This window comes from Lolium perenne, chromosome 7 (assembly GCF_019359855.2).
Source record: "Lolium perenne isolate Kyuss_39 chromosome 7, Kyuss_2.0, whole genome shotgun sequence".
NCBI lineage: Eukaryota > Viridiplantae > Streptophyta > Magnoliopsida > Poales > Poaceae > Lolium > Lolium perenne.
The window spans coordinates 265625012-265637984 of NC_067250.2; positions in this window are offsets into that span (position 1 = coordinate 265625012).

A 12973-nucleotide genomic window follows, 5' to 3' on the forward strand; every position below is an offset into this window, starting at 1 on the left:
GTGTTGTTGACAAGGATGAAATTAGCTTTCGCATGCTTTGCCCAAAATGTTTGCACTATTCCATGATCCTTGCATCCAAGATTGTGAACAATTGCTCTTTCTTATGCTTGGTATGCAAGAATGCTTATTTGATTGTTCATGAGAAGACTATCATGACGCATGATGAATTGTTTCCTCTTGATTACAATATGAGAACAACTTGCTTTTCCGCATGTGTTGTTAACAATGATGACATTAGCTTTCTCATGCTTTGCCCTACGTGTTTGCAATACTCCATACTCCTTGCATCCAAGACTGTCACAAATTGCTCATTCTTATTCTTTCTATGCAAAAATGCTTATTTCATTGTCCACGAGGTGGCCCAATAGCCTTCTCAACTTTTGATGAGTCCAAGTTACCACATACCAAAAATGCACATTCATGCCATATGCACACTCGCCATGCATTTCATAAAATCTTGATTGACACTAATGGTGATGTGCACAAGACATGGCACATCATAATGTATGATGTCTTCATCTACCATGCACACACACTCTTTCTTTTGCCTATTGTGTGTATAGGTACAAGAATGGCAATCTCAACCTCTACGGAGCATGAGCTCACGACACGAGCATTAGATAGCTACCCCAACGAGGATTTCAACAAGAAGACCGCTCACCGCACCAAAACCAACGGCAAGGACGAGAGGCATTATCCAACTCATGATCTTCATGCCCACGGGTATGTTCATAAAAGCCTTCGCCCACGTGTGTTTCCGACAATTCTTGTCATGCTTGCGGTTTGTTCCAATGCTTCGTGATACGTCTCCAACGTATCGATAATTTCTTATGTTCCATGCTTGTTTTATGACAATACCTACATGTTTTGTTCACACTTTATGTCATATTTATGCGTTTTCCGGAGCTAACCTATTGACGAGATGCCGAAGTGCTAGTTGTTGTTTTCTGCTGTTTTTGGTTTCAGAAATCCTAGTAAGGAAATATTCTCGGAATCGGACGAAATCAATGCCCAGCATCTTAGAATTCCACGAAGCTTCCAGAACACCCGGGAAGCACCAGAGGTGGGCCACAGGGCCACCAGATGATAGGGCGGCGCGGCCCAGGGGGGGCACGCCCCCCTATTGTGTCATCGCCACGTCAGCCCTCCGACTCCACCTCTTCGCCTATTTAAGCCGTCCTGACCTAAAACTTCGACACCGATTGACGAAACCCGAGAAAACCTTCCAGAGCCGCCGCCATCGCGAAACTCCAATTCGGCGGACAGAAGTCTCTGTTCCGGCACCCTGCCGGGACGGGGAATTGCCCCCGGAGTAATCTCCACCGCCGTCTCCACCGCCATCTTCACCGCCATCGCTGTCTCCATGATGAGGAGGGAGTAATTCACCCCCGGGGCTGAGGGCTCCGCTGTAGCTATGTGGTTCATCTCTCTCTCTCTTTGTGATCTAGTTGAATATCATCTATGTGCTACTCTAGTGATGTTATTAAAGTAGTCTATTCCTCCTCCATGATGTAATGTTGACAGTGTGTGCATCATGAAGTACTTGGTATATGCTATGATTGTGATCTCTTGTAGATTATGAAGTTAACTATTACTATGATGGTATTGATGTGATCTATTCCCGCTTTCATAGCTTGTCGGTGACAGTGTGCATGCTATGTTAGTACTCGGTATAATTGTGTTGATCTATCATGCACTCTAAGGTTATTTAAATATGAATATCGAATGTTGTGGAGCTTGTTAACTCCGGCCTTGAGGTGCTCTTGTAGCCCTACACAATTAGTGGTGTTCATCATCCAACAAGAGAGTGTAGAGTAGTTTTATTATGTGATCAATGTTGAGAGTGTCCACTAGTGAAAGTAGGATCCCTAGGCCTTGTTTCCAAACATCGAATCTCCGTTTGTTTACTGTTCTGTTGCATGTTTACTCGCTGCCATATTTATTTTAGATTGCTATTACCACTCATATACATCCATATTACTTGCATCTCACTATCTCTTCGCCGAACTAGTGCACCTATACATCTGACAAGTGTATTGGGTGTGTTGGGGACACAAGAGACTTCTTGCATTGTGATCGCAGGGTTCCTTGAGAGGGATATCTTTGACCTCTTCCTCCCTGAGTTCGATAAACCTTGGGTGATCCACTTAAGGGAAAACTTGCTGTTGTTCTACAAACCTCTGCTCTTGGAGGCCCAACACTGTCTACAGGAAAAGGAGTGTGCGTAGACATCAAGCTATTTTCTGGCGCCGTTGCCGGGGAGGAAAGGTAAAAGGCATTCACACTCCGGTCCCAGGTAACCAAACACTTTTCTGGTACCGTTGTGAGTGCTCGAAGCTATTTCCTTTAGATCCTGCAATTGCATCTTTTTGTTTCTTGTTTACACTAGTTAGGCATAATGGAAAACAACAAAAATATGAGAGATCTTTATGAACTTTATCTTGAATTAGGACATGATGTGTTTGAAGAGAGAATTAAGAAACCCATGGAACTTTATATGCATGCTAATGGGAATGTTATTACTATGAATGCTTTGAACACAATTGTTGCTAATGCTATGGAAAATTCTAAGCTTGGGGAAGCTAATTTTGATGAGCATGATATTTTTAGTCCCCCAAGCATGGAGGAGAAAATTTACTTTGATGATACTTTGCCTCCTATTTATGATGATTATAATGATAGTAGTCTTTTGGTGCCGCCTACTATGGAGGATAAATTTGATTATGATTACAATATGCCTCCTATATTTGATGATAGCTGCTATGTTGAACTTGCTCCCACTACAATTAATAAGAATGACTATGCTTATGTTGGGAGTAGTAATTATTTTATGCATGAGACTCATGATAAGAATTCTATATGTGATAGTTATATTGTTGAGTTTGCTCATGACACTACTGAAAGTTATTATGAGAGAGGAAAATATGGTTGTAGAAATTTTCATGTTACTGAAACACCTCTCTATATGCTGAAAATCTTGAAGCTGCACTTGTTTTATCTTTCTATGCTTGTTGCATTATGCTTCATGAATTTGTTTATTTACAAGATCCCTTTTCATAGGAAGTGGGCTAGACTTAAAAGTGTTTCATATTTGCTTTTTGATGCTCTCTTTTGCTTCAACTCTTATTTCTTGCGAGTGCATCATTAAAACTGCTGAGCCCATCTTAATGGCTATAAAGAAAGCACTTCTTGGAAGATAACTCATGTTTTATTTTGCTACAGTAATTTTTGTTTTATATTTGAGTCTTGGAAGTTGTTACTACTGTAGCAACCTCTCCTTATCTTTCTTTTACTGCATTGTTGTGCCAAGTAAAGTCTTTGATAGTAGAGTTAATACTAGATTTGAATTACTGCGCAGGAACAGTTTTCTTGCTGTCACGAAATTGAGTCCCTACGTCTGTAGGTAACTCAGAAAAATAAGCTAATTTACGTGAGTGATCCTCAGATATGTACGCAACTTTCATTCAATTTGAGAATTTTCATCTAAGCAAGTCTGGTGCCTCTAAAAAATTCGTCTTTACGGACTATTCTGTTTTGACAGATTCTGCCTTTTATTTCGCATTGCCTCTTTTGCTGTGTTGGATGGATTTCTTTGTTCCATTAACTTCCAGTAGCTTTGTGCAATGTCCAGAAGTGTTAAGAATGATTGTGTCACCTCTGAACATGTGAATTTTTGATTATGCACTAACCCTCTAATGAGTTTGTTTCGAGTTTGGTGTGGAGGAAGTTTTCAAGGGTCAAGAGAGGAGGATGATATATGATTAAGAAGAGTGAAAAGTCTAAGCTTGGGGATGCCCCCGTGGTTCATCCCTGCATATTTCAAGAAGACTCGAGCGTCTAAGCTTGGGGATGCCCAAGGCATCCCCTTCTTCATCAACTTATCAGGTTTCTTCTATTGAAACTATATTTTTACTCCGTCACATCTTATGTACTTTACTTGGAGCGTCTGTGTGTTTTATTTTTGTTTTGTTATGTTCATTCTCTGAATAAATGCTTGTGTGGGAGATAGACACGCTCCTCTGGTTCGTAGGAACACATGTGTTCTTAGCTTTTAGTGTTCATGGCGAAGGTTGAAACTGCTTCGTTCATTGTTATATGGTTGGAAACAGAAAATGCTACATGTGGTAATTGGTATAATCTCTTGAATAATTTGATACTTGGCAATTGTTGTGCTCATGTTTAAGTTCTTGCATCATGTACTTTGCACCTATTAGTGAAGAAATACCGTAGAGCTTGCTAAAATTTGGTTTGCATGATTGGTCTCTATAAGGTCTAGATATTTTCTAGTGAGGTGTTTGAACAACAAGGAAGACAGTGTAGAGTCTTATAATGCTTGCAATATGTTCTTATGTAAGTTTTGCTGTACCGGTTTATACTTGTGTTTGCTTCAAACAACCTTGCTAGCCTAAGCCTTGTATTGAGAGGGATTACTTCTCGTGCATCCAAAATCCTTGAGCCAAACACTATGCCACTTGTGTCCACCATACCTACCTACTACATGGTATTTCTCCGCCATTCCAAAGTAAATTGCTTGAGTGCTACCTTTAAAATTTCTATTCTTTATCTTTGCAATATATAGCTCATGGGACAAATAGCCTAAAAACTATTATGGTATTGAATATGTATTTATGCATCTTATCTCTTATAAGTTTCTTGTTGAGCGATAACCATGTTCCTGGGACGCCATCAACTATTCCTTTGTTGAATATCATGTGAGTTGCTATGCATGTTCGTCTTGTCTGAAGTAAGGGTGATTTATCATGATAAAATGGTTTGAGTATGCATATTATTAGAGAAGAACATTGGGCCGCTAACTAAAGCCATGATCCATGGTGGAAGTTTCAGTTTGGACAACAAACCTCAATCTCTTATGAGAATATTATCTGTTGTTGAATGCTTATGCATTAAAGAGGAGTCCATTATCTGTTGTCTATGTTGTCTCGGTATGGATGTCTAAGTTGAGAATAATTAAAAGCGAGAAATCCAATGCGAGCTTTCTCCTTAGACCTTTGTACAGGCGGCATAGAGGTACCCCTTTGTGACACTTGGTTGAAACATATGCTATGCTATGATAATCCATGTAAATCCAAGCTAATTACGACGAGGTGCGGGCACTATTGGTATACTATGCATGAGACTTGCAACTTATAGGATATAATTTACATGATACATATGCTTTATTACTACCGTTGACAAAATTGTTTCTTGTTTTCAAAATAAAAGCTCTAGCACAAATATAGCAATCCATGCTTCCCTCTGCGAAGGGCCATTCTTTTACTTTTATGTTGAGTCAGTTTACCTACTTCTTTCTATCTTAGAAGCAAACACTTGTGTCAACTGTGTGCATTGATTCTTACATGTTTACCTATTGCATTCATCATATTACTTTATGTTGACAACTATCCATGAGATATACATGTTAAAAGTTGAAAGCAACTGCTGAAACTTATATCTTCCTTTGTGTTGCTCCAATGCTCTACTTTGAAAATATTGCTTTATGAGTTAACTCTTATGCAAGACTTGTTGATGCTTGTCTTGAAAGTACTATTCATGAAAAGTCTTTGCCATATGATTCAGTTGTTTAATCATTGTCTTTACCATTGCTTTGAATCGCTGCATTCATCTCATATACCTTGCAATAGTATGATTAAGATTATGTTGGTAGCATGTCACTTAAGAAATTATCTTTGTTATCGTTTACCTACTTGGGACGAGTAGGAACTAAGCTTGGGGATGCTGATACGTCTCCAACGTATCGATAATTTCTTATGTTCCATGCTTGTTTTATGACAATACCTACATGTTTTGTTCACACTTTATGTCATATTTATGCGTTTTCCGGAGCTAACCTATTGACGAGATGCCGAAGTGCCAGTTGCTGTTTTCTGCTGTTTTTGGTTTCAGAAATCCTAGTAAGGAAATATTCTCAGAATCGGACGAAATCAACGCCCAACATCTTAGAATTCCACGAAGCTTCTCGAACACCCGGGAAGGACCAGAGGTGGGCCACAGGGCCACCAGATGATAGGGCGGCGCGGCCCAGGGGGCGCGCGCCCCCCTATTGTGTCGTCGCCTCGTCAGCCCTCCGACTCCGCCTCTTCGCCTATTTAAGCCTTCCTGACCTAAAACTTCGACACCGATTGACGAAACCCGAGAAAACCTTCCAGAGCCGCCGCCATTGCGAAACTCCAATTCGGGGGACAGAAGTCTCTGTTCAGGCACCCTGCCGGGACGGGGAATTGCCCCCGGAGTCATCTCCACCGCTGTCTCCACCGCCATCTTCACCGACATCGCTGTCTCCATGATGAGGAGGGAGTAATTCACCCCCGGGGCTGAGGGCTCCGCTGTAGCTATGTGGTTCATCTCTCTCTATTTGTGATCTAGTTGAATATCATCTATGTGGTACTCTAGTGATGTTATTAAAGTAGTCTATTCCTCCTCCATGATGTAATGTTGACAGTGTGTGCATCATGAAGTACTTGGTATATGCTATGATTGTGATCTCTTGTAGATTATGAAGTTAACTATTACTATGATGGTATTCATGTGATCTATTCCCCCTTTCATAGCTTGTCGGTGACAGTGTGCATGCTATGTTAGTACTCGGTATAATTGTGTTGATCTATCATGCACTCTAAGGTTATTTAAATATGAATATCGAATGTTGTGGAGCTTGTTAACTCCGGCCTTGAGGTGCTCTTGTAGCCCTACACAATTAGTGGTGTTCATCATCCAACAAGAGAGTGTAGAGTAGTTTTATTATGTGATCAATGTTGAGAGTGTCCACTAGTGAAAGTAGGATCCCTAGGCCTTGTTTCCAAACATCGAATCTCCGTTTGTTTACTGTTCTGTTGCATGTTTACTCGCTACCATATTTATTTCAGATTGCTATTACCACTCATATACATCCATAGTACTTGCATCTCACTATCTCTTCGCCGAACTAGTGCACCTATACATCTGACAAGTGTATTGGGTGTGTTGGGGACACAAGAGACTTCTTGCATTGTGATCGCAGGGTTGCTTGAGAGGGATATCTTTGACCTCTTCCTCCCTGAGTTCGATAAACCTTGGGTGATCCACTTAAGGGAAAACTTGCTGCTGTTCTACAAACCTCTGCTCTTGGAGGCCCAACACTGTCTACAGGAAAAGGAGTGTGCGTAGACATCACTTCGTCAACCCTTTTGCGTCTTATGCAACATATATTGAAACATCTTGTTGGCACAATGGTTGTTGTATGTCTTGATGATATCATCATACAATCCAAGAATATCAAGGACCATGTTATACATGTGAGATACACCTTATGCACCTTGTGCCACTCTTCACACAAAAAGTTGCTCTTCTTTGAATTTGCCGTTTCATCTATGGCCATTGATATGGATTCTTTGAAACTTGAGGATACTCATACCCGGCTCACGCCAACCATCATGTCCCAAGCTAGAAGTTTCCATATCTTTGCCATTGTCCATAGAAATTTTGACCAAAATTTTGCCACCATTACTTGCCTCTTGAATGTTCCATTTGTTTGGGACAACGCTACACACCACGTTTTTGACAACTTGCAAAGGAAACTTTTCCATGCACAAACTTTCTCTATACCAAATTTTGAATACACCGACACTATTTTTGTCCCCATTTTTGCTAAATGTCCCCTTGAGAAAGGACTTGATGCTTCGTATTTGCATGAGAGCTTATTTTTCATCGATATCAAAATTTGCAAAACCAAATTTTCCATTCGAGATTTGTTTTTACCCGAATTCTCCTTTGGACGCGACTTTCTCTCTCCACCACTTCATGGGAGAACCATCATGGACTTCAACAAGGACGCCCGCACCACGACGAACATCCATAAGGATACAAGGGCAACAATACATGAACAAGTTCTTCGCCAAGCTACAAGGATCAACGCCTACATCATCGACAACCAAAAATTCCACGTACTTGGTGAGCATGACATTCACCATCTCGGTTCTCTCACCACATCATGGAGATGAGGAGGAACAAGAGTCGAGGACGACTCTTCCCCAAGGGGGGAGATGATGCGGGGTGGCTTTTGGACACCTCCTCCTCAAGACCGACAAGCCCTCCTCGTGGCCCAAGGACACGAGCTCGGGCCAAAGCCATACATGATAAGGTGAATTCACTCCTTTCTACACTTGATCTCGACATAACCTTGGACGGATTGCTATCTCATATCTATGTCTATGTGTCATTAGGTACCAATTTCGCCAAGGACCCGAAGGAAGCGTCAAGGAGCCGAGGAGAGGGAAGCCACATGGTTCAAGGAAGAAGAAGGGAAGACCGAAGAGACGAAGAAGGAGGGCTCCAGCCGCCGACCACAGCACCTGGCCGGCACTGCCGCCCCCACTAGGACGGCATTGTCCCCCTGGCCGGCACTACCGCCCAACGAAGGCCAGCACTACCGGTGGACTCACCCCGGCACTGCCGCCCCATCTTCCCTGGCACTGCCGGCCTCACCGGCACTGCCGCCCCGAGCACGCCGGCACTGCCGGCCCCATCAAAGTCAACTTCATCCCAACAGTCTATTTATCATCTATGGACCTAAATACTTTATTGTCATGCCCCTTATACCCCTGGATGGATCTGGGCCTATATATACCTCATCCCTCTCCCCAAGATAGGGTTAGACAAGATTTGGCTTAGACTACATGAGCTTTGTCTCCCTAAAACTATGTTCTTTGTATCAAGGCACTCTTGAGGGATTTCTACTCTTCATGGATGATTCAAGGCTTCTACCTCTTTCATCCAAGTTCTAGTTGGATCTCCATCACCAATCTCTCACTTCTTAGATTCTACCCAAGGGTCTCTCTAAGAAGTGGTTCTATTGGCTTGGTCTAACCTACCAAGGGAGAAAATTTGGTTTCTGTTGGGTTGTGTATGTGTTCTTATTTGGATCTTGTGTGTGTTCTTCCCCTTTCCCATCTCCCCCATCCACTCACTTGGTCAAATTCGTGGGATCTGGGCACATCCTAGCCCTTAGGCCACATCATCATCCCTCCGGGGTACGGCGCTGCCGTTTATCTATATTATCTGCTGCGAAGGTTCTTGTGTTCATCAAGGATTATCTAGCTCAAGGTTTGAGGCGTATCGTTCATCGATCCGTTGCTTGCTGGATTCGTTCCCTCTTCTCCAGGCTGCGTTCATCGCGTTGTTGGGAGGATTCTCTACCCCAGGTTCTCGCTGTGAAAGATCGGGCATCAACTTAGGAGGATCCAGTGGGTGTCTTCTTTATCATGTGGTATCAGAGCATGATAAACCTGGCTCTCCACATGATGAGGGCTGGCTTCCCGATCTTTCACGATGCACCTTGTTGATCCATAGGACCGAGAGATCTTGAACTCCCCTGACAGATTCAAGGATACTCAAGCACATATGGTTACTCTTGATAACTCAAGAACTCACACATCTTTATTGGATAACTAGACGAACGTCCGAGACGCCGTCATAGGGCCAACCCCGCAGGGATGGTGATACTGGAGGAACCCAAGGTTCTACATAACTTGAATCAAAACTAGACTACTGGAACCCTAGCCGTGCCATCTCCTTATATGAGGGAGAGGTGGCCGGCTGCCCCCCTATTGGGCCTAACCTAGTTCGACTTGGACAGGCTCAAGTCAAACAGACTCTATTAAAACCCTAGATGGCCCACCACATGACCTGGCTACATTATTATTTCCTAATAACAAGACTATAATAGAATACTGGTACAACCTTAGACCTAATTATCATATCAATGGCTGTCCTAGTGTACCAGGCCTGGATATATCATTTCTCCCCTTCTTCAAGAAGCGTTGTCCCCAACGCATGAGGGTCTGCTAGAAAAAGGGTAGCGTCAGATAAGAACATCGCCGAACTTCATCCTCAAGCCTCGCCAGTCTTCCACACCACATCGTCCCTCTCAACTAGCTTGTCTTGACCTTGGCGCTCCTTTGGTCTTCGACGCCAGCAACCTGATTGAGACACATGCATCCTCCAAGTACAAACTGAAAGTGCAACATGCATACCACCCAAGACACACAGAACAAACTCCTGCACGACATAGATCCAAATAAGCTGAACGCACCCGAGTATGCACCCTTCTGAACACCAATATCGTCCTTCTTGAAGAGCAAACTTCCTTCCCTTCCGCGACGAACAAACAGCAACAACATAGCAGTGCTGCAGGTCTGGACGCCAGTAGTGCCGCAGGACTGCACGCCGAATCGGTCAGCCTGGGGCCCGATCTGTCCGTCCTGGACGCCGGCCCAACCGGCCCAGTGCCTGGTCTGACCGGCCTGGGAGCCGGCCCATCCAGCCTATGGCCCGGTTGACCGGCCTTGTGACCGGCCCGCGGCGCTGGGCGGCATAGTAGCCGCCCCGGTCGGCGTCAGCGCCTGGCCCGGTCTGCGCCGGACCTGCCCGGCCCGGCAGCCGGTCCGACCGGCCTGGGAGCCGGACCCGCCAGTTTGGTGGCCGGTCGGCCGGACGTGTGACCGGCCCAGCCGGCTGTAGGGCCGGTCTGCGGGGCGCCGCGCCGGCCGCCGGACGAATCTGTCCTTCTTCCTCGCGAATTTTCCTGCCACGCCAGAGAATTCCTGCGAACTCCTGTCATGGCAGAACTTTGGCAGCGTTCCTCCTTCCTCTCCCTTGTAGCCACCACCTCCGCATGAACGAAGACCGTTAGAACTTGACTCTGCCGCCCACTTCCTCCTCCTTGATCTTCGCCAACACCATGGCAGCGACGTACCCAATGGTAGCCACAGCAATCGAGCAGAAACAACTGAGCAACAAACTAATCTGCACCGTGATCAACCTGGCTTTGATACCACATGATGAGGGCTGGCTTCCCGATCTTTCACCATGCACCTTGTTGATCCATAGGACTGATAGATCTTCAACTCCCCTGACAGATTCAAGGATACTCAAGCACATATGGTTACTCTTGACAACTCAAGAACTCACACATCTTTATTTGATAACTAGACGAACATCCGAGACGCCATCATAGGATCATAGGGCCAACCCCGCAGGGATGGTGATACTGGAGGGACCCAAGGTTCTACATAACTTGAATCAAAACTAGACTACTGAAACCCTAGCCGTGCCATCTCCTTATATGAGGGAGAGGTGGCCGGCCGGCCCCCCTATTGGGCCTAACCTAGTTCGACTTGGACAGGCCCAAGTCAAACAGACTCTATCCTAGATGGCCCACCACATGACCTGGCTACATTATTATTTCCTAATAACAAGACTATAATAGAATACTGGTACAACCTTAGACCTACTTATCATGTCAATGGTTGTCCTAGTGTACCAGGCCAAGATATCCATATCAATTCCTCTCCCAGCAGATGGTCTCGAGAACGAGTCTCCTCCTTACACTACTAGAAAACAGCTTATTAGTGGCGCACTGGTTTTCGCTATCAGTGGCGCACTAGTGGTGCGCCACTACTATCACGCTACTGCTAACTATTAGTAGTGGCGCACCACTGGTGCGCCATTGGTATGGCACATAGCAGTGGCGCACCACAGGTAGCATTGACGTGCGCCACAGGCACAATCTAGGGGTGCGCCACTAGGGTCCTAAAAGGTGCGCCACTACTAGTATGAGAAAAGAACAAAAAAAAATTGTGGCTCGTACGGTGGCTCTCTGCTGCTCGCACAATGCTCTCTTGTTTCACCACGCTCTCTCGTTTCACCACGGGAAGAAAACAAAAATGTACTCAATATTTATTACAATACCAAAATTACAACCATTCTGTAACTTTGCAACTAAATCCCTAAAAGAAAAACAAAAAAGCAATCAGGTCCCTGCTCTACAGGGACGGCGCACGCCGGCTTCCTGCACGCGCATGTCACCGGCGGAGGGAGGCGTTGATGGCCGCCGGTGGAGCTCGAGGACGCTGGTCACCAGGCCCTCCGCGTCCGACGCCGGGAGGAGCGCCTGCAGCAGCATGGCTGTGAGAAGGTGAAGATGCATCGCGCGCCAACGTCCGTGGTTGGTGAAGCGGCGCCGCCAGGTCGTGCTGGTACTCGGTCTGGTCCTCGACGGGGGAGGCCGTGGCAAGCGCGGGGAGGAGGGCGGCTGGCTGGCGGCCGCGAGGATGGCGGGGCAGGGCGCGGGAGGCAGCAGATGGAGGCCGTGGCGGCGTGTGCGGGCGGACCGTGGAGGCCCCGCGCGAGGGGCCGACGATGTAGGCCGCAAGAGGTAGCAGATGGAGGCCGCGGCGGCGTGTGCGGGGGGACCGTGGAGGCCGACGATGCAGGCCGCGGCGGTGGGCGCGGGCAGACCGTGTAGGTGGAGGCGCAGACAAAGCAGCAGGGGCAGCCGATGCGTCGCTGTGGCGGGCGCGGGCGACGGGGAAGCGGGGATGCGGGAACTCTGGATCTTCGGGGATGCGGGCGCCGCCGCACGGTTCGTCGAGGGAGCCGCCGTGTGAGCTGGCGAGGGCGGTGCGTCTCATCGAGGGAGCCGCCACCCGAGGCCGAACATGGCGGAAGGCGAGGACACGCGGTGCTGCTTTGCGAGTGCCCGGCCGGCGGTGTGGCTAGAGGGGCGGAGGTGCAGCGAGGTTCGCCGGCCGGCGGCTGTCGGTGGGGAGGGTTGGTCAAATTATTGGAGAGAGGAGCGGCTGTTGGAGAGAGGAGGGTTGGTCAACTTATTGGAGAGAGAAAGTGGATCTACGGGGAGGAGAGATAAGTGTGGGTGCGGTGTGGACGTGTGGTGGGTGGGTGCGTGTCAACACCCGGATTTTTAAGTCCGAATGCCTATTATGTCATACATCGCAATCCCAGGAATATTGTTGTTGCGAGGCATAATAGTTAAGTATCAAAGTCATCATTCATTACAAACCATAAAGTCTTACAAACTTGGAATCACATGATCCATATTACACGAATAGTTGATCTATGGATCAACGAACAAACACAAATTCAAAGCGGAAGCGTAAGATACAAGGACTCTCTAGTC